The 27,944-nt window shown below is 34.7% G+C and overlaps 1 long non-coding RNA gene across 2 annotated transcripts in view; it reads right to left on the reverse strand.

Moving 5' to 3' along the window:
* The window catches only part of LOC138701154 (uncharacterized), a 761,914-nt gene that overhangs the window by 121,628 nt on the left and 612,342 nt on the right, over positions 1-27,944 (reverse strand). The window contains exons 5-6 of one of the 2 annotated variants that reach the window (XR_011332465.1): positions 10,174-10,380; positions 232-457 (exon numbers count right to left, since the gene is read on the reverse strand). This is a non-coding gene — a long non-coding RNA (uncharacterized lncRNA). Of the gene's footprint in view, positions 1-231; positions 458-10,173; positions 10,381-27,944 lie in introns of those variants that run through there. The other variant, XR_011332464.1, reaches the window with a different exon arrangement.

A 27,944-nucleotide genomic window follows, 5' to 3' on the forward strand; every position in this document is an offset into this window, starting at 1 on the left:
TCTCAATAATCTGGCTTATGGAGAATACACAATCGATACAGGATCTATTCTTCCTAAAACCATGTTGTTCTTCCAGTAATATATTTTCTGTTATAACAGGTAATCGGTTTGTTATTATTTTAGAATATATTTTATAATAATAATAATAATAATAATAATAATAATAATAATAATAATAATAATAAAAGAAAAATATTTACAATAATAAAATAAATACTATGACGGATAAAATAAAATATAAAACCACATAGTGAGAGTTAACACAACTTAAATAAGCATATAATAACCAGGAAAAAAATAACGAACTCGAAAATCAACAGAAAGGTTCGTTGTATCGCAGACGACAGCAACCGCCGTATTGATATTGTGTTATGCATTATTGGTAGTAGGGGGGAGCTGAAGGTCTACATCCTGACGTTCTCTTCGAATCTTCTCAGACAATCATGGGAAGTTAATGCTGAAAAACAAAATGTCTACGAGTCAAACTGTTCATTATTACCAGGATAAATACAAATAATACTGAAATATATTAATCAAGTTTCAGTTATAGATCTCATCTTTTGTGCAAGAGGTATCATATCAAAATATTTTATGAATGGCGGGGAAAATATAAATTTCAAGAACTCTCTAGTGACAAGAGATAGTGACAAGTACAATCAAGTGTATCTGTGGCGATGCTAAGAAATCATTTTTTGGAGATATGCACTGTTATTAATTAAGAAAATGATCTATTTATATTTATTACAATGTTTTATCTTATAGGTTACATGCATCAGGTAAATACAATAAATATTAGTAGGCCTACCATATAATGCTAGTAACACTTAAAATAATAATACAATTTATCAAATATCATACAAACATTTTCACTTTATTTTTAAACTTAAGAATGTGTAAATTGCTTAGGTCTGGATTATTTTTCAATACTGAATTGTGTAGTCTTGGTCCATAATTCCTACTGTGTCTTAATCCAGGTGTAGTGTGGCATTTAGGTTCTGCCGAATGAAATGGAATTTGCTGAAGGAGTGAACTATGGCCCAGCACTGCGATCTGTTACGATCTATTGCGCTCACCCTCAAACTAGGCGCATTCCCAAACCCACACCGGCTGACTACACTAAGGTTTGCTGCGTACCCAGGTTTCGAGCAGGCAACCCCCTCGTCTCCAGTCCAGCCCCCTCCGTCCATCGTCAGAACGATGACAAAATGGAGAAATGGTGACGGAATAATGTAGATGCCTAATATGGGAAAACGGGAGAACCCCGAGAAAAATCCCAACTGCGACCTTGTCCGCCAGACCTGACCGGGACTCGAACCTGGACCACCGCAGGGGTTCATTTATCTTGCCTCTCAGATATGACAGAAAATTCAATGACAGTTCTGCACCGCATGTTTCCAAGGCACATCATTTCTCGGCGTGGAGACATCTGGCCTCCCCGCTCGCCTGACCTTACCATCTGCGACTCCTTTCTGTGGGGTTAACAGAAGTCCAAAGTGTACGTAAAGAGACCCCAAACAACTGATGACCTGAAGATTGCTATTTCCCAGGAAATCGCCAATATTGATGAAGAAATGTTGGGAAGAGCGACACGTAATTTCAGGGAAAGACTTGAAGAATGCATGAAGAGAAGGACACCATTTGAAGGACATAATTTTCAAGACAATCTAAATGTATGTCAACGAAATGGCATACATAGCTAGCTTTTTTGGCAGTAATATATTTGTGTATATATGTATCTATTTATTTATTCACACTGTAAATGGGTATATATACGGTGGCAGTGGTAACTAATTACACTCAATAGTATGACATTTAATAATTAACACAATTAATAATAAATTAATATTATTTAATACTAATAATAATAACAAGGAGCATCCTAAATTAAATGGAGCACGATTATTTAAAATAACATTTAAAGTAAATCTAATTTGTATCTTAACCCTCAGATCAAACTAAAACCCACGAGTATGATATGTTCATACATGCACAAGTACCTTTCAGCACTACACTCATTTCGCTGTCCACTGGAACTACGACACATTTCACTGATACTATCTGATTTCACTAACACTTCAAAAACATTTCACTGTTCAAATACGTGGCACTGCCACTATAAACTATAAACCTTCACTGACAGAAACACACTTCACTTACACAACACACTTCACTGACACAACATACTTCACTCTTCACTGATACAACACACTTCCTCACTGATACAACACTTCAATAACAAAATATCAATTACACCCTTTTTTAATACCGTAAACTGGGGTTACTTTGAACACAGAGGAAACTTTGAACATTTTTTTTTTTCAGAAAATCATATTTAGGTTTCTACATGCTGCACTTGTTATAGATGAAGGCAAATTTATTATAAAATCATTCTCATACCAAATTTACCTCCATCTGTAACAAGCACAGCATGTAGAAAACTAAATATGAATTTCTGAAAAAATGTTCAAAATTTCTTCTATGTTCAAAGTAACCCCAGTTTACGTAGTGTGTACAATATACTACTGTCTATTAGTAAAGTCCTTAAGCCTATTTTTAAATGCATTTTTGGTTATTGGTAAAGCCTTTACTAAGTCTGCAGGTAAAGCATTCCAGTCCCTGATAGTAGGATTGAGAAAATAAAACTTTCTATGTTCTAATAGACATAACTACTGAGTTACTTCCATTTGAAAATCGTCCGATTGCTCTGTCCCACCTTGTACTTAGTATTACAAGAAAAAAGACTTTACAACTCAAGTTCCTCTGTGAGATGCTAGTTTCATTGGAAATAATTGAAGGAAGCGCAGAGTTGCCATGGTTTCCTAGAAGTGGAAGGTGTGATGTGTGAAACTGTACAGCTGTCTCCCACACGCATGTCCACCACGCGTGTCTCGTGTTTCTGTTACGCATTGTCTGATACTTCCTGTACTCCGTCTGGTATTAATGAACGTTCCAATTTTTCGGAGACGATTCTCTCGTTGCGATATGAATTGACCTCCTTTTCCCTCTTCCCCTACCTCCTCCCACGTCCTCTCGTATCAAGTTGCAACAACAGCAATTTTAACAAACGGGGGAAAATTAAGCAATTTGATCTGTTGTTTAGACGAGAACTGAAAGTTCTTGAAGCTGTGTACCGTCTTTGACATCGCATGTAACGTTGGAAGTCTTGATCACAAAAAAATGTATTTTAAGGGGACATAATTGAATCAGGAATATGCAAAAGGGACCAAGTCCGAAAAAGTAGATTTTAAGAAAACAACACAAAAACTTTTTGTATGGATCTGGATGTATAACAGTCCAAACATGTCGATACACAATTTAAATGTGTACATTCTATAGAAATTGGTTCCTTTTAAAGCTGAAATCCAAGAAGGGTGTATGGAGAGCCAGGAAAAGGTATAAGCTCAATTTGCAAAAATTTGGACTTGGTCCCTTTTGAAAATTCCTGATTCAATTATTTTTAAAACTTTCACAATTTTCATCCAAAATTTGTGAAATTTAAACTAGATAAACTGGCCTACAATACTGTTATCTGCAAAAAATTTGACGCCATTAGAGGTAATAGTTTTAAAATTATATTTTTTAAATATATTTTATATTGACCTCACTAAAGAGACTCGTTGCGACAAAGTTTTCAAAATGTTTAGTTCATATTTAATCAAAAGCTTGAAAATAGTTATGGGAATATAAATTAATTAGCTTTTTGGCCTAAGTTTAAATAGAGAGTCATAATAAACTTTTAAATTTCATGGATTTAACACCAGCATATTTTAATCTAAGTGCAATATGAATATGTTCCGAAAGAACTTAGTAATATTATTATTTGATACAAGTGCTAATTAAATTGTATTTATCAACAGTAATCTCATTAGATTTATCTAGAGAGAATCAAAACTGAAGTGGGATTTAATTGACTATTACACGATTAGAAGAAATTATATAAAGATTAGAAGTAACGAAGTACTCCAATACAATAAAATATTAATTGACTTACGAAAATACAACTGTCTTCAAATGTATTATTGTACCATCTCAACATTACAAATATTATCTTATGCTAGATGGCAGTAGTGTGTTATGATTAGCTGTTTTCTTGTTATCATTTGTGCCAACTGTGGAATATTCATTGAACTCTGTGGACGGTTACTAGTCAAGAAGGCTTTGTTGATTCAATTTCATTTTTATTAAAACAGTTGCATTCCACTTCAGTTATCCGGATCCCAGTAATCAACGCCACTTGACAGATGTTTTTCAATAAATCTTAGTATTAAACAATCTCTGATACGTGACTATCCATAATATCATATAGCAGAAGCTATAACAAACATAACCTAAATAATATAAATAAGTGTTAGAAAAGTTTTAATTAGGGATGATGAAATAAACAAGAAAAGTTTTAATTAAGGATGATGAAATAAAAAATAAACAAGAATAACTTTAAAAGGAACAATTATTGAAAGTACAATTTTTAAATTTCAACATTTTAGTGGTTGGTGGTTGAGTTGATGTTATATTGGACGTGTGCGTAAAAGAAGTGGAACTCGTTGATGTACATGGTGTATTCCTCAACTTATTCTGGAATTCCGAATGGTGCTCTTCATTTATTTGTAAATAAGGTTTCAGGGAAGATGCATAGCTATGACCAGTGATCTTTATTAATTCTTGTTCTTGAATGCCAATGCGAGTCATATTTGAAAGTGCTGTGCATCGACTGGAGTGGTTTGTAATTTTCTGCTTTTTTGACGTCCAGACCAGTGCAGTTTGAAATGTTGGCAAACAAAGAAACAAATGCTAGGATAGTGATAAAAATAAACAAATGCTAGGGACGCGATAAAATTAAACAAATGCTAGGGACGCGATAAAATTAAACAAATGCTAGGGACGCGATAAAATTGTGCGATAAGCAGCCAATTGGTTTAAAGAGGTCCTTTCGTACCGTTTTATTGGTCAAAAGTAGTATGACGTAGTAAAAGTGTAATAGTCAACATTAATTTACCTTTGTGAGAAGTTTTAGGCCAATCTGAAAATAAATTTTTTGTGCAAGGAGGTTTTCTTATTCAATAAACTGCTTAAAATTTTTAAGCATTTTAAGCATGAAAAAGAAGCATTCCATAGTTACATGTCGCTTCTCACACTGTATTCCCTATACTACGTATATTCCGGACACTGTCATTGAACTGAATGAATGAATGAATGAAATGGAGGAGAAACTTTAAAGATATGTGAAAACACGTCCTTGCAAGGGAGTTGGGGCTGTGTAAAACTGAATATGTGAACTCCAAGCCTGTTGGCCACTTGTCTCACTTCGGGTTTCGCCACTCCACTGAAGGAGCGCTAGAAAATTTCGAGGGAGAAAAGCCGAAAATGGACGTAACTTATTAGCTACAACATACGGGTGGGGGGGGGGAAGGGGAAGAAGTACAGCGAAGTACAGAAGGACCTTAGGCAGGATGAGTTGTCTCAATTTCAGATATTAGCCAATTGGCTATTAGGTAAAATGACTCTATGATTCGATGAATGTAGACTAGCCAATTGGCTCTACCGACGAAACAATAAGATACCGACTAACATAAGAGTAGAACACTTTCCACTTTGTATATATCTTCGAAGGAGGCACCTTACAGAAAACACATAGCCAGGTTATCGGTTGGACGGTTTCCAAATGATAATCTGCACTTACTTCCTGTGTGAGGTAAGACGCTTGCTTCCCCTCTCAGAGGAAGCACAAGGTGTTCAAAGTTCCGCTCCATTGATTCGCTGTTAAAATTCTATTTGATCAGTCTTCAAACTGTTTCAGAAATGCTTCACTGATTCCCATTAAGGCGAACAACCCAACCGTAAACCACACGAATTTGTGAACGTTGTTTCGCATCGTTATTCAATTAGAGAGCAAGTTTTTTATTCCGACTTCTCTTTATTCACACAACAAAAAGGGCGCTTCTGTTCCATGGCCTAACAACACGAATGATTGAGTACGAACCCTTTCTTACAGTACACTAAATATATGACGATCTTCATTGCGCAAAGCCTACCCAAAACACACATTTTCAGTCTTTCTGTCGGTCGGTCAGAAATGCTGTGAAATATAAACTGTACTGCTCCAGAGATCTGCATCGGACTTTTTCGCTCGAACGCCAAGAAGTTCATAGCATAATCTGATAGGTAGCGCATATGCATGATGGGTAAAATTGTCACGAGCGATAAATCCTCGAACGATATAAGCCGAGCGTTAGACATTCGTTGTTGTTACAGTCATGAACTGTGTAGTATCATCATAGATGTTCATCATTTCAAAACTTTGCAGTGTTTAACTAACCTCTCCATAGTACAACTACAAAACTTGCTTTAAAATGTAATGTAAATGTTGTAGGTAAATGTTTTCCCCCCCCCCCCACACAGGAGTGATTTTGTTTTTGCTACATCTGATAGATGTTATTAGACATAAATGTAATTATTATAAACGGAGAACACAATCACGATAATGCAAGAACTGTATCAAGTTTTCTAGTAGTAGTAATAATAATAATAATAATAATAATAATAATAATAATAATAATTACTATTATTATTATTATTATTATTATTATTATTATTATTATTATTATTATTATTATTATTGTATCAATCTTTGCGTCTGTAACAGTTGTGCAGCATGATTATTCTTTTTATTATATTTTCTGTGACGTTATCTCTGTACTAATATTGTTATTAATCTACTGCTATATCAATAATATTTTGTACATTGTCGCAGTATGTAGGCGGAACACTATGTATGGACCTGTCATATTATATATGTGGTAAATGAAATATTGAATAATTATTAATTAGCAATAATAACTGTATATCGAAGTTTTTCATACTATTTTATTTATAACTTCATGTTCCTGTTTTGGTACGTTCCATTAAACGTTTGTCATGAATGCAGAAACTAAAGCCTTATTTTTACCGTGTGAGCAAAACATATGTGTATCTTATCTGTCGCCTTCCATACAGGATAAGACATGTCGGTGAGATGACCTTGTACTGTGCTTCTATTTATTACGAGCGTATCACGACCGATCGTATCTCACTCGAGGGTGCGACACTCGACTGAGTTCAAGCGATTGATTTAACTCCAATGCAGCACTCTGACTGCTACTTATTTATAAGAGCCCAGAATTTATGTAATTACCAGACAGTGTATTTTCGTTCCCAAACGTACAGCGGATCGAACGGTTTCTTCTGGTAGCTACATCCATTACGTCAAATGGATTCATAAGTGAGGTAGAAATTGCAAGCAGGTACGAATGGAGTAATTAAATAACAATGATGTAGTGTATTATAGATATGCCCCTGTAACGTCATATGACGTAGAAACAACATTCTCTTAGTTTAAACACATTTTATGTGATGTTCGTAAAAGATTTACATTTCATAACCTCAGAATATACAGAGTGTTTCCGAGGTGGTGTTACAAACTTTCAGGGATGATGGCGAAGGGCACATGTATCAATTTGAGATAAAGAACCCTGGTCCCGAAATGACTGAGTCGAAAGTTACAAGCAGAAATAGTTGTGAGGAAATGGAATTGTAATTTGGCACCACGTGCCCTCCTGCCCTTAACTTTTGGAACAGACGTGGAAAGATGGTATGGGCCGGATGTCTCCTATGTGGGTACTTGACCCGATACAATCTGTGAGCTTGTCTACTGTTGTTTATAAAACTTGCCTCTTTGTCTCTAATGCTTAAAAAAATTTAATAATTGAAAATAATAACGTATTGTCAAAAAATGGACATCTCTTTGCCATGGTAACATTTTGTATATCCCTTAAGAAATAATGGTAAAGTAGGGGCAAATATCACTGCGAAAGGTGGGTCATTGTTCTGTTACCGCGGTGTATAAATGTATAGTATTTATGGACATAGAAAAGACGTTTGACAGAGTGGATTGGAATAAACTGATGGAGATCCTTAAGGAAGATGGCGTGCATTGGAAAGAGAGGAGGCTGTTTAGTAACCTTCATATGAAACAGCGAGTCAAAGTCAGGATAGGAGAAGAAATGTCAGAAGGAAGCAAAATAGGTAGAGGAGTACGTCAAGGATGTCCTTTATCACCTTCCCTGTTCAACATCTACTTGGAAGATTTAGTGAAGAACTGTTTTCAGAACATGGGAGAGTAATAGTAGGAGGAAGACGAATAAAGTGCATAAGATTTGCTGATGATATGGCGTTGTTAGCAGAAGAAGAGATGATACTAAGGGATATGCTACTGGAGCTAAATCATAGCTGTGAGCAGTATGGAATGAAAATAAATGCAAACAAGACGAAGACCATGGTTATAGGAAGAAAAGTAATGAAGGTAAACGTGCAAATACTAAATGAAGCAGTAGAGCAAGTGAACAGCTTTAGCAATGGCAAAGGAAGATTTTAATAGAAAAAGAAGCATCTTCTGCGGACTTCTGGAGAAAGAACTAAGGAAGAGACTAGTTCAGTGCTTTGTGTGGAGTGTGACATTGTATTTGATTGTATATGTTTGTATAGTTTGGCTGATGAATTGTATATGTTCTTAAAATGATTACTAGTCTGTGTAGCTCTACTGAAGAATTGTATATAGACCTACTGTAAATTGAATGGTAATATGTATAGCTCAACTGATGAATTGTTTATGATTATAAATTGAATTAATCTACTTGATATTAATTGCACAAATTTGTATAGCTTAATGAAAGTATGCTACTTTGTATTGTATATATTTGTATAGATTTGGCCGATGAATTGTATATGCTTTAAATTGAATAGTAATCTATATAGCTATACTGATAAATTGTTTGTGTTTGTAATTTGAAGTAGTTTGCATGATATGTATTATCAATTTCTGTATATCACAACTGGTTGAATTGTTTATGCCTTAAATTTAATTAAATTGTTTTGTATTATAATATAGCTCAACTTATGAATGATCGTTTGCGTTTGTAAATTTAATAATCTGATTGGCTATGTATTGTATACTTTTAGTAGAGTCATCGATGTAGCTCAGTCGACAGACTCGCTGGGCTGCTGATCCGGAGCTGCGTTCGGGCTTGGGTTGGATCCCCCTTTGGACTTTGGTTTCTTCGGAGGTTTTCCCCAGCCGTGGGACTGAAACCGGATGATCTATGGCGAGTCCTTGGCATCAACCCCTTTGATTTGATTACCCCCTTTGATTTGATTACCTGGTTGGGTTTTTCCGAGGTTTCCCCCACCGAAAAGGCAAATGCTGGGTAATATTTTGGCGAATCCTCGGACCTCATCTCATCTCACTACATCTCGCCAAAATGTAAAAAAAAATGTAAAAAAAAAATTGTACAAAATTGTAAAAATTGTAGAAAATTACTAAATTGTAAAACTATAAAAATTTGTAAAAATTGTAATTGTAATATTGTAAAATGTTGACATGTTCCACATCTTAAAGCTTCATTGCTCATGTAAGATCTATGGAAATAAATGAATGAATGAATGAATGAATGAATGAATGAATGAATGAATGAATGCGGCAGAAACATGGACATAACAACGAAGTGAAGAGAAGCGAATAGAAGCATTTGAAATGTGAATATGGAGAAGAATGGAACGTGTGAAGTGGACAGACAGAATAAGAAATGAAGCTGTGTTGGAAAGAGTGAAGAAAGAATGATGTTGAAACTGATCAGAAAGAGAAAAAGGAATTGGTTGGGTCACTGGGTGAGAAGAAACTGCCTACTGAAGGATGCACTGGAAGGAATGGTGAACGGGAGAAGAGTCCAGGACAGAAGAAGGTATCAGGTGATAGACGGCATTAAGATATATGAATCATATGAGGAAGCAAAGAGGAGGACAGAAAATAGGAAAGATTGGAGAATGCTGGGTTTGCAGTGAAAGATCTGCCATTGGGCAGAATACTATGAATGAATGGTAACCGCTTTCGCTTTTGTGTATACGAACAACTAAAGCTAACTGAATAATTAGTATATGTTAGTCCTAATACAGTTCATATAAAATCCTTGGTAGTGGAGAATCATTAATTTCATAAATTGAGTAACCACTGAATACAAACATTAGACAGAATGTTAATAATTTCACTAAATATAAATAATTTTTTATCCTTCCTTGCTCCGATATACATGCAAACTTGGATCTGTGTTAAGCATACCATGCAATAAACCGGTTAAAGAAGATTACCTTTTTCATATTCCGTTCTTGGGATTTGCTAATATTCCGCGTTCTGATTGTCATCTGTTCTTGAAGTAGATTAATGAGTCAGGAGCAGAAAAATTCTCTCTTGTCAGCCGATTCCAGCATTCCCCAGAAGATCAGTAACATCACTCAACCTTGGTACTTCTGTGTGACCTTGGTCTTCATTAAGGTCATCTGCCTCGAAGGTGAAACCTATAAGAAAATAACTTTTTTTACCTTTATAGCTAAACACGTAATTTTCATACCATTAATATTGGTCGTTGTAGGATTTCTCGCGATTGGAATTCCAGAGTACATTCGCTGATGTAAACAAATGCTATTTTAGCAGTAAAAAAGTTGGAATTTATCGTTTTTATTGTAGAATAGACAAATAGATTTCATATAAATTGCCTGTATAGTATTCCATTGGGCGAAAGCCATTAAAAGTAATGGCAACATAGTTACTGTTTCACACTAAATTAATTTAGGTTACTTTTGACATTACATACTTCAAATATAGTCTCCTGCCATGTCAACAATACGTTGCCAAATTCTTGGAAGACGGCGGACTCCATCTGCAGCAGCATTTCTGAATATCTCTTTCAATTATCAATCTAAAGCTCTTCGGATGTCAACTCTTGATTGAAAGCGAATGCATCGCTTCCACTCAGCTCGCAATAGTTCAGTATTTTAGGAATTTTCTCCCACAGGCTTTTTGTAATGTCCAAAAACACTGAGTCGTATGTCTTTCTCTTCCAACTTGGATTTTTATAAAACACATTTGTTCGTACGTTTAGGGCTATCTTGTGTACTACAATTCAGAAACGGCCACTTTATTTACAAAAATATGGCTACTTCGAGAATTTCAATATTGAAAATTTATGAAACAATTGCTGTTCTGTTACGTAGTACAAGATTTCAATGGTCACCGCTAGGAGCAATGATTTACGCCATTGTTGCCATTACTTATCGAAAGCCCTAGTATTTCATAGAAAAATATGATAGACTATACAGGGTGATTCAGTGATTATGTTACAAACTTTTAGGGTTGATAGAGGAGACAATTATGAACAACTTTCATATAGGAACCTACGTCCAGAAACGTTCTGTTTGGTAGTTACAACCCTAGATATGTTAGTCAGTGTAACCAGCTGGAATCGAACTCAAGTCCATTCTTTTGAAGTTAGGTTGCAGACGACCTGTTCCTGCAAACGTTGGTGATTTCTCATAAACGTGGGATAAGCTAGTTGGGATCGTAAATAATATTTTGATTCATTAAACCTTGCAACTTGCTGATATGCATTTAATTCATGGAAGAGCAAAAAAAATTAATTAATTAATTTAGAATGAGTTGGTATAATAAGGGCCGAAACGTAAATGAGAGGATAATATTAAAATGGATTTGTAGGAGGTGGGATATGATGATAGAAACTGGATTAATCTTGCTCAGGATAATGACTGATGATGGACTTATGTGAGGCGGCAATGAACCTCTGGGTTTCTTAAAAGCCGTAAGTAAGTAAGGTACAGTAAGACATTTAGTTATTTTCCTCATAGCACATAGTGGTGCGTAACACTGATAGTTCATTACTTTTAAGGGGTTAGGTACAGCTTACAGCAGTAAAAGTTTTGGAAATAATCAACATTTTTTGTTCCATAATTGTATCTTCTACAATAATGAAAATTGGTATGTGTAAAACATTACCCTTCTGCTATAGCTATAAAAAAATTTTACAATTAAAAAAAAAATTACATTTTTGGTTTCAAAATTCAAAATGATGGCAGTTTACTGTGCAGTGATGAAACGTTTCCCTCATAACTCATAAACTTGTTAACTTTTTCATGTTCTCTCTCGTTTATTTTATTGCTTAAACTCATGTTTACAATATCATGCTCTTTCAACTACATTCCTCAATAAATAATATATATTTTTTTTAAATTTTGTGTTAGAATAAAGTACTGATATTTGAACATCACTACACAGTGAACTGAATTTTGAAAACAAAAATGTGGATTTTTTTTAAATCGTAAACCTATTTCTTTATATAGCAGGAAGACAGTCTTTTATACATACTAATTTTCATTATTGTACAATATACAACATAAAATATTGAATATTTCCAAAATTTTACTGCTGTAAGCTGTACCTAACCCCTTAAGTAAATAAATAAAAGTTGATTTGGTTTATTTACTTACCGAACGTGTGTTGTAAGTTTAATTTACAAAGCGTACCAACAACATCGGTAAGGTTATTAAAAAACATGATCGGCCATAAACGTACTTATACGTGATAGTTTGTCCCTGATAGAGAAAATAATTTTTTTATATCACCAATAATTTAGTGAAATCAGTCAAGTTTTCCCCAACAGTAAGTCGAATGTCAGGTAATGCCTTGGCGAATCCTCGGTCTCATTTTGCCAAATATCATCTCGCTATCACTAATAAAATTTCAGATAAAATAACCTCTCAGTTAAAGAAATTAACTATTACATATACCAGGACTTACATAAAACAATATAAAAGTCTCATAAATTAAAAAAAAAATGTGTCAGGAGTTACGTTACTCTATGAAATAGTCGGGATAAGAACCAAGGATTGCCTGGAAGAAAAAAAGAGTACATCTCATTTCAGAAAACGACAAAGTGGCAGTGTGCTTGATTACTATGGCAACTGCTGTACCTCTTGATATTAGATGTTGAAAGTTGATACGGAGACAACAATTAACTAGAGAGACAGAGAGCAAGAGAGTCTTGCGCTAGCTAAGTGATGGAGAGGAATTCGCTTTTGTGTGATGAGCAGAGAAAGACAGACTCTAGTTATATTAGCTAATGCAAGTAAAAGGATGTGATGGTTATGATGGCAGCGACCTTCTTCGTTTCCTGCTCTTCGTGATGTCATTCCGGCGATCATTTCAGTTAGCTAACATCTGCCGCTCTGTCACTTGGATTAGTAACAGCCTTTCACGACCTCAATAATAATAATAATAATAATAATAATAATAATAATAATAATAATAATAATAATAATTTGTATTCGAATAAAAAGAGAGGTTACGTGAAGGAAAAACTGAATGAGGTAGAAACAAATAGTAAGAATAAAAACATTAGACATTTATATAAGGGTATAAAGGAATTTAAGAACGGATATCAGCCAAGGGTAAACGTGATCAAGGATGAGAATGGTGACTTGCTTGCAGACTCTCCATCAATCCTAAACAGATGGAAAAACTATTTTGCGCAACTACTAAATGTACATAGGCCAAATAGAAATGATCGGGACGAAATTGAAATACAAACTGCTGAGCCATTTATACCCGAACCCATGCCTTCAGAAGTCGAAATTGCTATAGAAAATCTGAAAAAGTACAAGTCTCCAGGTATCGATCAAATTCCAGCAGAATTAATACAAGAGGGTGGGAGTGCATTATATAGCGAAATTTATAAACTTGTACTTGCTATTTGGGAAAAGGAAATTGTACCAGAACAATGGAAGGAGTCAATAATTGTACCTATTTTTAAGAAGGGGGACAAAACCAACTGTGGTAACTTTCGAGGAATATCACTTTTGTTGCCGTCGTACAAAATTTTGTCCAATATTCTTTTGAGGAGATTAACTCCGTACGTAGATGAAATTATTGGGGATCATCAGTGCGGTTTTCGGTGTAATAGATCGACTATTGATCAGATTTCTTGTATTCGACAGATAATGGAGAAAAAATGGGACTATAAGGCTACAGTACATCAGTTATTCATAGATTTCAAAAAGGCATATGACTCGGTTAAGAGGGAAGTATTATATGACATTCTTATTGAATTTGGTATTCCCAAGAAACTAGTTCGATTAATTAAAATGTGTCTCAGTGAAACATACTGCAGAGTCCGTATAGGTCAGTTTCTATCTGATGCTTTTCCAATTCACTGCGGGCTAAAGCAGGGAGATGCACTATCACCTTTATTTTTTAACTTCGCTCTAGAATATGCCATTAGGAAAGTTCAGGATAACAGGCAGGGTTTGGAATTGAACGGGTTACATCAGCTTCTTGTCTATGCAGATGACGTGAATATGTTAGGAGAAAATCCACAAACTATTATGGAAAACACGGGAATTTTACTTGTAGCAAGTAAAGCGATAGGTTTGGAAATAAATCCCGAAAAGACAAGTATATGATTATGTCTCGTGACCAGAATATTCTACGAAATGGAACTATAAAAACTGGAGATTTATCTTTCGAAGAGGTGGAAAAACTCAAATAAAGTACCTTGGAGCAACAGCAACAAATGAAGAGTCCACTGCAAAAATGATGGATGGCACTTTCTTGTCGAAAATGAACCAAGACTGTCAATGCATAGCTTAAGACATATAGAATGTACATAGAGAGTTTTATGACATTAACACAGATAATCATTTTCCAGTAATGATCGGAAAATCACAGTTACGCTTTGAGCACTAAGAATTTCAAACTTTCAATTGCTTCTCCTGAAAAATGTATTCCAAATGACATCCATTATTCTTGCAGTGGACTCTTCAAATATAAATGACACTCGGGAGGAAATTAAACGCAGAATAAATATGGGAAATGCCTGTTATTATTCCGTTCAGAAGCTTTTGTCATCTAGTCTGCTGTCAAAAAATCTGAAAGTTAGAATTTATAAAACAGTTACATCACCGGTTGTTCTTATGGTTGTGAAACTTGGGCTCTCACTTTGAGAGAGGAACACAGGTTAAGGGTGTTTGAGAATAAGGTTCTTAGGAAAATATTTGGGGCTAAAAGGGATGAAGTTACAGGAGAATGGAGAAAGTTACACAATGCAGAGCTGCACGCATTGTATTCTTCACCTGATATAATTAGGAACATTAAATCCAGACGTTTGAGATGGGCAGGGCATGTAGCACGTATGGGCGATCCAGAAATACATATAGATTGTTAGTTGGGAGGCCGGAGGGAAAAAATATCTTTGGGGAGGTCGAGACGTAAATGGGAGGATAATATTAAAATGGATTTGAGGGAGGTGGGATATGATGATAGAGACTGGATTAATCTTGCACAGGATAGGAACCGATGGCGGGCTTATGTGAGGGCGGCAATGAACCTCCGGGGTCCTTAAAAGCCAATAAGTAAGTAAGTAAGTATTTTCAAGGAACTGAACCAGTTGGAACTGTTGTGAGAAAATACCAACTTTTCCCATTTCTATTATGCACCCATGGTTTAAAAATAGTTGCATGTTCTTGCGCATGCGCACTAACGTTTATCGTGGAAACGAGTCTGGCGCCATTCAGTAGAATGTTCCGTCATTGGACATTTTCCTTCATTGAGGCGCCAATCAAAGGGAATGTGTATCTGGACATATGCAGAATTTTTGTTGCTTTTTTTTAGTAGGTTGTTTTACGAGAAATACGAGTAAATCACTGATTTGTAGTAATAAAGAGAAGGTTCGAACCTTGATAGCAGTCACAATATCCTGCAGCGTGAAGAGATTATTCTTATAATTGTAACTGGAAATTAAAATCTGTCATTGTCATGCGATAAAATGTTTTCAAGTGTGAATATTTTTTCTAATTATTCTGTCATTTATTCCGACAATTTTTTTCCGAACGAAAGGAAGACACCATTATGACACGAAGGAAAATAATTGCTCATTAATTCCCTTGTATAAACATGAGACGTCTTTTTTAACGAGTGGCAATGTTTGTGTTAATATTGCCAGATCTTACGTAACGATGTCGGGAATATTAAATAATACAGATGAAATATACAGCAACCTAAGATTAAAGCGATAATTAAAAAAAATAGTTAATGTCTCTTACGTGTGAAGATTTATGATTCAGTTATTCTATTAAAAAGTCATGGTTGTGAAAACTACATAACCTGGGATTTCTTACTACGGAGATCCGGGTTCAAGTCTCGGCAAGATGGAGTGTAACTTCAGATTTATTTATTTATTCATTCATTTTGTTTATTTATTTATTTGTTCATTTATTTTATTTATTTATTTATTCCTCTATTTATTCATTTATTCATTCATTTATTTATTTGTTTATTTATTTATTTATTCATTTTATTTATTTATTTATTCATTTATTTGTTTATTTATTCGTTTATTTTATTTATTCATTCATTTATTTATTTATTTAGTCATTTATTTATTTACGAATTTATTTACTCATTTATTTATTTATTTATTTATTTTGTTTATTTATTTATTCGTTTATTTATTTGTTTACTTATTTATTCATTTATTTTATTTATTTATTCATTTATTTATTTAAATATTTATTTATTTATTTACTTATTTATTTATTTACTTACTTATTTATTTATCTATTTATTTATTTATTTATTTATGTAGCTAATAATTGTAACATAAAATATAATATATACAGAAAAAACTTTAGCTCGCCCCTGAAAGAGTAGAACTCGTGCTCAGGGACGGATTCCTGAATTGAAATTAAAAAGTATACAATACAATTTTTTCTTATGTCTACTATGCAATTAGAATATATAAATTTAAATTTACAATTTTTCAATTTTTATGAGATCCATACATAACTTTTTTAATTTAATACTAGAACTACTAGAATTGAGAAGATTAGGATATTTAAATATAAATTTGTTATTTGTTCTTGGACCTAAATTACTACTATGATTAAATACTGTAACAGTGTTGGAATTTGGTTCAAACAATCTTAAAGAATTCATACCTTTTTTTTCATAACTATGAGAATACAATACAAAATTATTTCGATTGATTATATGAATTTTATTAATACAACATAATAAATTTGTCTTACATTAAGAACATTAAAGTCTAAAAACAATTTTTGAGATGGAAAATCAATAGGTTTATGAAGACATATTTTAATTATTTTCTTGTGTAGACCCTAATAAATAAAGTGGATTAAAATAGATTTTAAATGAGCTACCCGATCCTATAATTCCATACATAATTACCGATTTAAATAAAGTTAAGTATATTGTGCGTAATAAACTTATTGACAAGTAATTGCTCAATAAAACAAAATAATATGTTATTTTACGTAATTTATTACAGAGGTAATTAATGTATTGGTTCCATTTTAAATGTGAATGATGAATGAAGATATTATCATCGCATCGATTTTCTCGTTTCCTTGTCATCATTTCATCTTTGATCATTATTATCACTCTTTTATATCATGTCTTCGCAGCCAGTGCTAAGATTTTATATAAGGAAACAAGTAATTCAGGCCTCTAAAACCGTTTCTATACGATGAAACTTTCGTCTGATTCAATGCTTTAATAGATTTTTCAAGACTTGTCTATATCTCACAAGTTTTATTGGATGATACGGTGTTTTAAGCATAAGTGTAGATAATATTGTGACGCCCACGTGAGATTCGATCTCACGACCGATGGAGGAGAGGCTAAGTAGGCCGTGTTTTGGGCGGGTTGCGCGCGCATCTGCCTCCTGGGGCATGGCTATGCGCGGTGAAGGAGGGGAGCAGCAGCGTGCGAGATAATTCGAGAATGGACACACGCGTCGAAATATCGCGAACTATCCAGAACTCGTACTTTCTCGCAACGATAGTTTAGCTATAAAAGAAGAAACGCGAGCGAACTTGAGGAGTTTTTCAGTTTATTCAGCCATTCAGTGAGTAAGCCAGTGAACACAGGAAGCCAGCCAGTCTTGTGTACCGGAGTTCGACTTCAGTGTGCGTCCGCAACTGTGTCAGCATCCGAAGGCCTGAGTTCGAGTGCAGTGGACCGCAGTTGGAGGGACCTGAGTTCGAGTGCAGTAGACCGCAGTTGGAGGGACCTGAGTTCGAGTACAGTGGACTGTCTCTGAAGGTCTGTGGTTCGAGATACTGTGAACTCGAGTGACTGAGCTAGAAGAACTGTGAACTGAGAACTGACAGTTCTGATTTGTAAATAGTGCTTTGTGAACATTAGTTAAAATTCAGTTCATTGTTGTTCTCAATATTCCAAGTAAATTGTCATTGTCGTCTGTGGAGTGCAATAACGAATACTGTGTTACTGTGTGAAGAGCAAATGCCATTGCTGACGGGAGCAGAATTAAATTGTAGAGAGTGGAGAGTTATTGTTGGAAGAATAAAATTACATTGTTGTCAGTATAAAAAACTTACAATACTAATAAAATAAGGGATATACTAATCCGCTAAATGACAGCTGTGAGAAGCATGGGATGAAGATAAATGCAAAGAAGATGAAGACCCTGATTATCGCAAGAAAATTAAAGAAGCTAGTAGAGGCAGTAGAACAAGTGAACACCTTCAAATACTTGTGATAGACTTTAAGCAGTAACATGAGCTGCTGCCAGGAAGTCAAAAGGAGGATAGCTATGAAAAATGAAGTTTTAATGTCTTAATAGAAAAAGGAGCATCTTCTGCGGACATCTAGAAAAAGAACTAAGGAAGAGAATAATGAAGTGCTTTGTGTGGAGTATGATATTGCGTGGTGCAGAAACATGGACATTGCGACGAAATGAAGAGAAACGATTAGAAGCATTTGAAATGTGAAATGGAGGAGAATGGAGCGTGTGAAATGGACTGACAGAATAAGAAATGAAGCTGTGTTGGAAAGAGCGGGTGAAGAAAGAATGATACTGAAACTGATCAGGAAGAAAAATTCGGGGCAGAAGAGTATGTGTAGACTAAGATTAGAAAAAAAATAATTGGAAAAAGATTGGAAAAAATTGGAAATGTATCCTTTGAAGAGTTGAAAACATTCAAATATCTTGGAGCAACAGTAACAAATATGAATAAACGCAGAATAAATATGGGAAATGCCTGTTATTATTCGGCTGAGAAGCTTTTGTCATCCAGTCTGCCGTCAAAAAAGCTGAAAGTTAGAATTTATAAAACAGTTATATTACCGGTTGTTCTGTATGGTTGTGAAACTTGGACTCTGGCTCTGAGAGAGGAACAGAGGTTAAGGGGTTTGAGAATAAGGTACTTAGGAAAATATTTGTGGCTAAGAGGGATGGAGTTACAGGAGAATGGAGAAAGTTACACAACACAGAACTGCACGCATTGTATTCTTTACCTGACATAATTAGGAATATTAAATCCAGATGTTTGAAATGGTCAGGGCATGTAGCACGCATGGGTGAATCTATAAGTGTGTATAGAGTGATAATTGGGAAACCTGAGGGTAAAAGACCTTTGGGGAGGCTGAGACGTAGATGGGAAGATAATAGTAAAATGGATTTGAGGGAGGTGAGATATGTTAGGGACTGGATTAATCTTGCTCAGGATAGGGACCAATGGGGGCTTATGTGAGGGCGGCAGTGAACCTCCAGATTCCTTAACGCCATTTGTAAATAAGTGAATAAGTGATGTGGAGACTAAGAGGAAGGCGAAAAATAGGGAAGATTGGAGAATGCTGTGTTTGCAGTGAAATAACTGCTCCTTGTACATAAAATTATAAATGAGTGATTGAATGAATGAATTCCGAAATCACTTGCAATACTTCAAAAGTTTTGATTGTCTTGAAAGTAAATAAGGACACGTTCTATTCGATCAAAGACTTGACAATTTTTTCAAGGAGTTGCAATTTGGATTTCAAATATCATGGCGCCAAGAACCACAAAAAACAAGGCGAGAAATATTGTTTGTTAGTCCATGTACTCATATGAATCAAACCATGCCTGTACGCCGTGGAATACCACAATAAATTAAGAAGAATAATGCATGTGAGAAAATTGCAAGGCAGATATGTCCATTAAATACCAATATATGTATTTTTAATGAAAAAGAATCTAACTTACATGCTAAGCAAATACTAAACGTAAATATTTTGTTTTGAAACAAATGCAGTCCGAATATTTTTCGTTTTAGAGTACCATACAGTTAGGTAATATAAATAACTTTATTTTGTAATACCTAGTTATGCTCCAAAGAATTTATATATTTATACAGGATTACACGATATGATGTGACAAATAATGCTGGTGGTGGAGCATAAATAACTGAAGGAAAGTCACATATTTCTTTCTGTGAAGGTTTTCTAAGGAAAAAAACATGTTTTATGAGTCTTACTTTTTTGAAAAAGAGAATATCCAATCATTATTTACTTTGCTAGATATGTACACTGAAGGAGTCTTTTGTTACTCTGTTGTGTACAAATTAGACTACTATCAATCTTAAAAACATAATATTTTACAAATTAAAAATAGAATTATAAGTAATAATAAAATTTCACTGGACATTTCTTTCGGTAGACCGGTATGTATTGCCTATATAATTTTGGTAGTTTATAGCGTTTACACCCTGTATTTTAATATTTAATAGGTAGGCCTACATAGGTTACAATGAACGTGAAGGACATGTTTTAAAATTTTGTCAAATCATTAGCAATAAGGAACAGTCCTTGTCAACATTGCTTGATCTTTGACAATATTTGACAATTTTCTTGTAAAGTATTGAATTGGAAGAAAAATTTGAACTTTTACGAGGTGTCTTGCGTCTGAATATTTTATATTTCAACTGTTTTCTTTTAGAAGGTCATAGTTTCGAAAGCTAAAATTTTATGACGATTTTCATTGCAAAGAGAATCATGTAAAAAGAAAGAGGAGCAAAGAGGATATGAAGAAAAAAATATATGACTAAGATGACAAAATAAAGATGAAAAGACGATGACGATGATTATTTTATTATAATAATTATTATTATTGTTACTATTATTATCATTATTATTATGATAATGGGAGAGATAATTAAAATTGTAGGAAATGAAAGCGAAGATGATTGAGTGTCAGAATGTAACAATTGGTGTATTCTTTTACAACACGGCAATTGAGCCAGTTCCTACACAGAAGGACTGCAGATCGAATCCGCGGCAGGTGCGTCGTCGAGTGTGATGTGAGATGGAATAACATCCGTCATTAGCGGCTGATTCCGACTGCTTTATCAGCACTGCAATCACTTGAATATGACAGAATAATTAACTACGTTGAAGCAACTACACAGGCTATTCAATGCCGATGATTGTGAAGTAAATGATGGAAGAATTGGAAGCGGCAACAGCAGGTGAAGTGAAGCGAGGAACTCCTGCACTATTGCGCCTTTGTCTGCACGCTACTAAGCCAGAGGTCCGCGTACCAACAGAGGCCTGAGTGACCCCTCAGTCAACTGAATGTTTCTTGTAAAACGACTAGGTCGAATCCCGAAAAAAAAAAAAAAATCAGGCTAAGATATATTGTACGACTGGTTTTTAAACTGAATAATTTCAAGGGAAAAATTGTTCCTGGGCGGGTATCGATCCCGGGACCTCTGTTTGAACGTTCCAGCGCTCTGCCAACTGAGCTACCCGGGAACTCCACCCGACACCGTCTCAACTTTTCCCTTTATATCCACACAACTCGCGTGGGCTGACGAAACGCCAGAGACCCACATCGAGTGCACACAATCTCTGTGTAACTTGTAATTGTGGTTTTCTGTTAACGTACACGCAAATCTAGTCTTTCAGGTAAAGCTCCCTGTAAAGCAGATTTGAATAATTTCAAGAGAAAAATTGTTCCGGGGCTTTACAGGGAGCTTTACTTGAAAGACTAGATTTGCGGTTTTTAAACTATTTCTAAAAATTTCATTGATATTTTGGCCGACAAGTTATATTATACAGGGTGAACCATCCGATCCTGGGGGAGTTGATCAACAAGAAAAGTTCTGCAAATGTCCAGATACACATTCCCTTTGATTGTCGCCTCGACGAAGGAGAATGGTCCAATGATGGAATGTTCTACTCAATGGCGCCAGGCTAGTTTCCACGATAAACATTAGTGCGCATGCGCACCATTGGTACATAAACTTGGACAGTTTCTGCATCTTCTCAGATGTAAATCAAAACAATATCGTCATCTGATTTTAAATGGTGAGCATTTACCTATTTCTCGATCCCTCTGAGCGGAACACCGTGTATTTAAAATGACTATTTCGTTTATATGACGTCATCCCATTTTCGACCAATGAAGAGCAATGAAATTTTGAATTCCAACCAATCACAGTCACACTTTGCGATAATTTTTGCAGCTAGATTTATCGCTATCAATTTATCACATGGTCGTTCTTTTGTTTAGTCGTTGTCGCCAACTGTTTCCCCGTAAATTGATGATCATGAATACATTAAGATGCAACTACACGGTTAAACTTTTCTTTCAACTTTAAAGCAATGAATGCAAGATTGATATTTAATATTAATTAATATATTTACGCAGTGAAGACGACGTTCAAAACGGCGCACCATGTAGACACAAAATCTTCATGCATCTTAATTGAACGTACCTTTTAAACTTGACTCTTTCAATATTCTTCCCAGATTGCACGCATACGCGATTGGAATATTGAACTGTGTAGATGCAGCTTTAGTTCCATTACGCACTACAGCGAGAATGTGTTTGTCGAGCTATAAAAAATGCTTTCGTGTAGCACTGATTGTAACGGTCGAAATAATGCACAGCTGACATTGGTCCTGCTACCACAGGTAACATAACTTATAATTATACCCTATAAAATTTGTATTTTGTGAATGAAATTAAACAATTAATAGAAAGTCAGATGTTCAAATTTATGTAACATCATCCCATATCAAACCCAAAGACCTTGCATAATAATATATACAAGGTCTTTGATCAAACTGCGTTCCTTATGGCATAATAAAATTCGTGTTTTAATTAGTCCTATCTATACAGAGATGGCTTCACTGTGTAGCAACATGTCTCGCTGTGAATACATAAGCATTGGTATACCTATAGCTGTCCCCACTGTTACTGTTAAATTAAATCATGATTTCAGCAGATAATGAAAATGTATTTATGTTATAATAATAAGAGAAAAGTGCAGTACATGTAATTAACATTGTTAAACCTGTATTTCGATTTTCGCAATTGGCATTACTGAATAATACCATCGAATTTCTTTATTGCAGTAATCGATATTCATCTACGAGTATTTCAACTTCACAATGTCTGAATAGGTTAAGTATTCGTTAATAAATTATTATTAACATTTTGTGATCGAATTTTAGTGATATATTATTTACATTTTTATTTTATTCATGAAATAGTCCTAATAAATGTCACTCGAGGTCTGAGATTACAACACATAAATATTTGAATATTTTAATAAACCAAACACAAAATGAAGCAGAATGTACCATACATTCATAAAGTGTAAAAAAATAAAAGCGCCAATATAATTTTATATTCTCTCAAAATCATGACTATAGTTATGGTATAGTTACTTAATTGCATATAAATCGTTAAGGATTCTGACATCATATTGCGTTTTGATAAGATTTAAAATCTGCTTTCACCTGTTCTTGAACTAATTTTCTTCATCAAAATACACTCTCAGTTCAAAGGATCTTACAGAATTGCCACTGCCATCAGCCACAAGAAAGATCTTCCTGTCCACCCTTTCAAATCCATGTACTTAGAAAACAAACAAATGAAGATAATTATGACTGAAAATACAGATGTTGAAGCCGTGGGATCTGGTAGGAAGGGTCAATTCCATCCACTGGTAATCAAACAAGTGACGTCAGATGGCGGATGTAAGGGTCGTCACAAGTGTACTAGTTTCCCATCGCGCTGTCAAAGTAGTGGAAACCCTAGTTTTTACAATCATTTCACAATGAGCAAAGGATGTGAATAAGTCAAACAAAGAAGTTCCCAAACTAATGACATAGGTTGAGAAGAAACGCTTTAATGACCAGCCTTGATATCAATAATATTCTTCAATAAAAACAATATGTGTCCTGTATGGGATACGACCTGGAAGTACATCACGGCAACGTGCGATGTGAGTGCAAGAATGGACTTACGCTCGGTATTCCATATTTTCTACAGGGACATCACTTTATTTTTACCAACATTTTTAACATTAACCTGGCTATACTCGGAAACACTGTTGCCCCCTTCCATTACAGGAGTTTGATGTTACTAGTGCAATATGTAAACAAATCATTTTACTAGGTATAGGAGGAGAGAAAAGTAGTGTATCCATTTATGTTGTAGAGAAATACGATATTACGATTTTCAGTTTGATCATCACTTTTACGGAATTTATCAAAATACAGTAGAGTAGTAACATTTTTTTTTTTTCAAAAACTCAACTTTTCAGACGGCTATGTTCGTTATGTAATGTCTACTTTATTTAGCATATTAATTATTGGTGTTAACATACAATGTAGAGAGTGCATTTAAATTGAGGGGGTCATAAGTGAAGGGCTGTAAGTGCACTTAAGTTACTTTTGAGAAAATGGGGTTTAAATATTTAAGCTTTCGTAAAATCGGTGAAATTTTTATTTAAATTTTAATGTGTGATGCGATTAAAATATCCCTTTGCCACTAAAATTTTAGATACTTTAGCTTACACTGGATGCACTTAACTCATGTTATTACAAATGTCACTAGCATTCCTTTGCTTCTAGCCACCTCAATTCAAAAAAAGCTAATCTGAATTTTTAAACAAGTTGCTGAAAATGGTTGCCGTTCATTACAATGCAGGCTTCAATTCAGTACGCATATTATTAAAAACATTTTGAAGCATATTGTCTGAAATTGAATGTATCGTTTCTTGAATATAATTTTTTAGTACGATATTATTAATATAGGTTCTTTCTTCTATAGAAAACGCAACCATATTTATGAAACACACTATACACTGCAGTGTTTACTTCACTGCTTGAAGACTTCGAATGCAACAGCGGCCGTAAGTTTGTGTGTCTGACGGGATCAAGGACATTAGTGAAGGGGTGAGAGTGAAGTACATTCAGAAATGCAGGTACAATAAAAATGCAAGTAAAAATAAAATGATGTCGCTGTATATTCTTATATCGATTTACACAAAATTCTCTAGCGATTTAAGATAAGAAGATGATTAAATATGATGAAAAACAGTGAATTCAAAAGAAAATCTTTTAAAATAGCCCTTGATAATGTAAAAAAAATACATTATATAAAATTTAATACGCATTTATGGCTTTGTCAACAATTGTGCCGTCATTTCTATAGCTCTGTTGCACAGGATTATTAGTAAATGACTCTAAACGTCGATCGAAATTACCCGTAAACTTACTTTTTTGGTTTATTCAATAGTACAAAATTTATGTAGTATAGGAACTCAGTACCTCTCTTGAGCTTCACGATAACTGTAGTTACTATTTCTCACATCTGTGACAACCCTCTCTAAATCCTCTCTTTCTAATATAATTTCTTGGTATTTTGATTACAGAAAAGTAACCATAGTAAAACATGTTTACAATTATCCCCAAGCAATTAAAACTATGGGGCAAATGTAAACACGTCATAATTTAATGAACTGAGGTTATGGGAGACCTCAAAATCATTGTAATAAATGTTAACTACTATACATCACTCATAAAAACAACATATTCTTAAAAAAATAGCACTGTACGTTTACTTAAAATGCCAGAAATGAAGGTGAAGAAAAATTCTTTCTCAACTTTTTTTGTAGGCTCTTACAAAACATTCGTTCACAACTAAGCAGTTACTCCTATTCGGCACCAAACTGCTTTGTAGGTTAGCCAACATGTTAATTTAAATATTCCCCGAATTAAAATTTTTATATTGACAATTTTGTATTTCTCACAGCATTTGTTTACAATTACCCTCATCTATCCTAATCTTTTCGTACTTTAATTTTTATTGTAATTGTATTTGTAAATTTAATATTAATTTTAATTATAATATGTATTCTTAATATTGTAGTCGTAATCCCCTGGTAGAGGGTAAGAGAAGGCCTGATGACCTTATCTCTACCAGGTGCCAAATACGTCAATATTCAACCGAATACAGATTCTCGAGGTTCTAGGCATATTGTTTAGCACGGTTCGATCATCTGAACCAGCCGTCGTGGTAAAGTCACTGAGGATGGAGAAGCATCTCCGAAACATGTCTGACTTTTACTAATTTTGTAATAATTATATTATATTTATTAGTGTTCATATAACTGTAATATATAATTTTTTACATTTCTTATCTACCAGGTTAAATAAATACTCGTATATACTAACTACCATGGCTCCATTATGCCAATACAGTCAACTCAAAGTATGTCAATAGCTTGTGTATTTGAAATGTCACGCTAAATAAAGATCTGTCATTACCGACATGACGGTGGTTTCGTAACGACATACGAGCTTTCATCTCATTAAAAAGAAACATTAATTCGGCAATGAGGGGGCAACGTCCCCCGAAGAGCATTTTGACTGAATATCTGTGACGTGAACATTATTCACAGCAAGTCTAGGAAATTAATTCGCTGGAACCGATGACCTCCACGACCTAAGAGTAACACTGCACTCAATTAGTTGGTCTTGGTAACCAAGGAGATTCGCTAACGACGTAAGACTGGAACCTGGGATGAGCAAGTGAAAGGAACTCTAAAAGAAAGCCATGCAATTGGTCCATTTGTACCGATCGTATCATCGTAACCATCATATATTTATCACAAATTCTATCTTTGACTAGTTCGGCATCACATCCATCTCTTCCTTGGACGTACTTAGCACTTACAATGTTTAGAATTAAAGAGTTCAGTATATTGGAAATATTGATTCTTACAGCTCATGAATTTTATCAAGACACTCCCCCACTCTTCCTACAGAGCTGCGCACGAGATCGGATGAGTCTACTTACGTATTATAGGGGAATGGGTTACTCTTTGCCTTGAAGTCGGTAGACACACGCCCGACCTTCCCTTTTACTCCTACCCCCTCCACAGAAACATTGTTCCTGTACTGCACATCACGAGTGTCTTGAAAAAATGGATGAGCTTTACTTCCATGTGAAAATCTCACCACTTCTATACAGGGTGTTTTTTTTTTGTACGGAGGAGGGACCCCAAGGCTTACACTGCAGCCTGAAGCTTATTGTGCTTACCACTCTTACGCTTGTGAATGATTGGGTAGCCGAACGCCCGCGCTCTTGCACAAGTACAGCACGCCGCACCGTGAAGTTAACCCGGGCTATGGTATGGATGATATGTGAATTAATGATGGTGAAATGAGTCCGAGGTCCAACGCCGAAAATTACCCAGCAATTCTGCTTCAATTGGTTGAGGGAAAACCTCGAAAAAACCCCAACCAGGTAATTTGTCCAACCAGGATTTGAACCCGGGCCGCTCACACAGGGTGTTAAAAACTATTCAGTTGTTTGAGTGGTGGTAGTAATCATAAAAATTCTAACAAACATGGGTCCAAGAATTAAATTTTGTACGAAAGAAGAGCTTTGAAATTGGTATTTTAAGAACAGCATATCTTCTAACGCGAGCTCTTTGCTTGTTTCTCTTTGGGTATACAATATCATATCGCAAATGTAGTAAACAAAAGGGTAAGAAGGTGTGCAGTTATTTTTAGATGGTGTTTGGGTAAAGAGAGACAAGTCATAAAAATAAGTTTTGAGTTAAATGAAGATTAAACATCGGAACCTTATTGCATATAATTTTCTATATACATAAAACATATGAAATGCTAGTTTCTATTGTTCTTTGCACACCCACTTATAGAATTTAACTTCTGTATTCCTCTGGGGAACAAAACTTCACTTGCACAAAACGACTTAAGGGGAGAGGATGGTATTTTTTGGTGAAAAATGAATAAACTAAAAAAAAATCTTTAAAATACTCTGAGATATGTGTGGAATGCGTAGCATAACATTTTGTGGGTATTTGTGCCCTTATCGGATGTTGAGTCGCCATTTTTAAACTTCCTACGTTGTGGATTTTTAAATCACTCGCTCACTTCTATTGTTGTTTTCTGT

Source organism: Periplaneta americana, chromosome 6, assembly GCF_040183065.1.
Source record: "Periplaneta americana isolate PAMFEO1 chromosome 6, P.americana_PAMFEO1_priV1, whole genome shotgun sequence".
Classification (NCBI taxonomy): Eukaryota; Metazoa; Arthropoda; class Insecta; order Blattodea; family Blattidae; genus Periplaneta; species Periplaneta americana.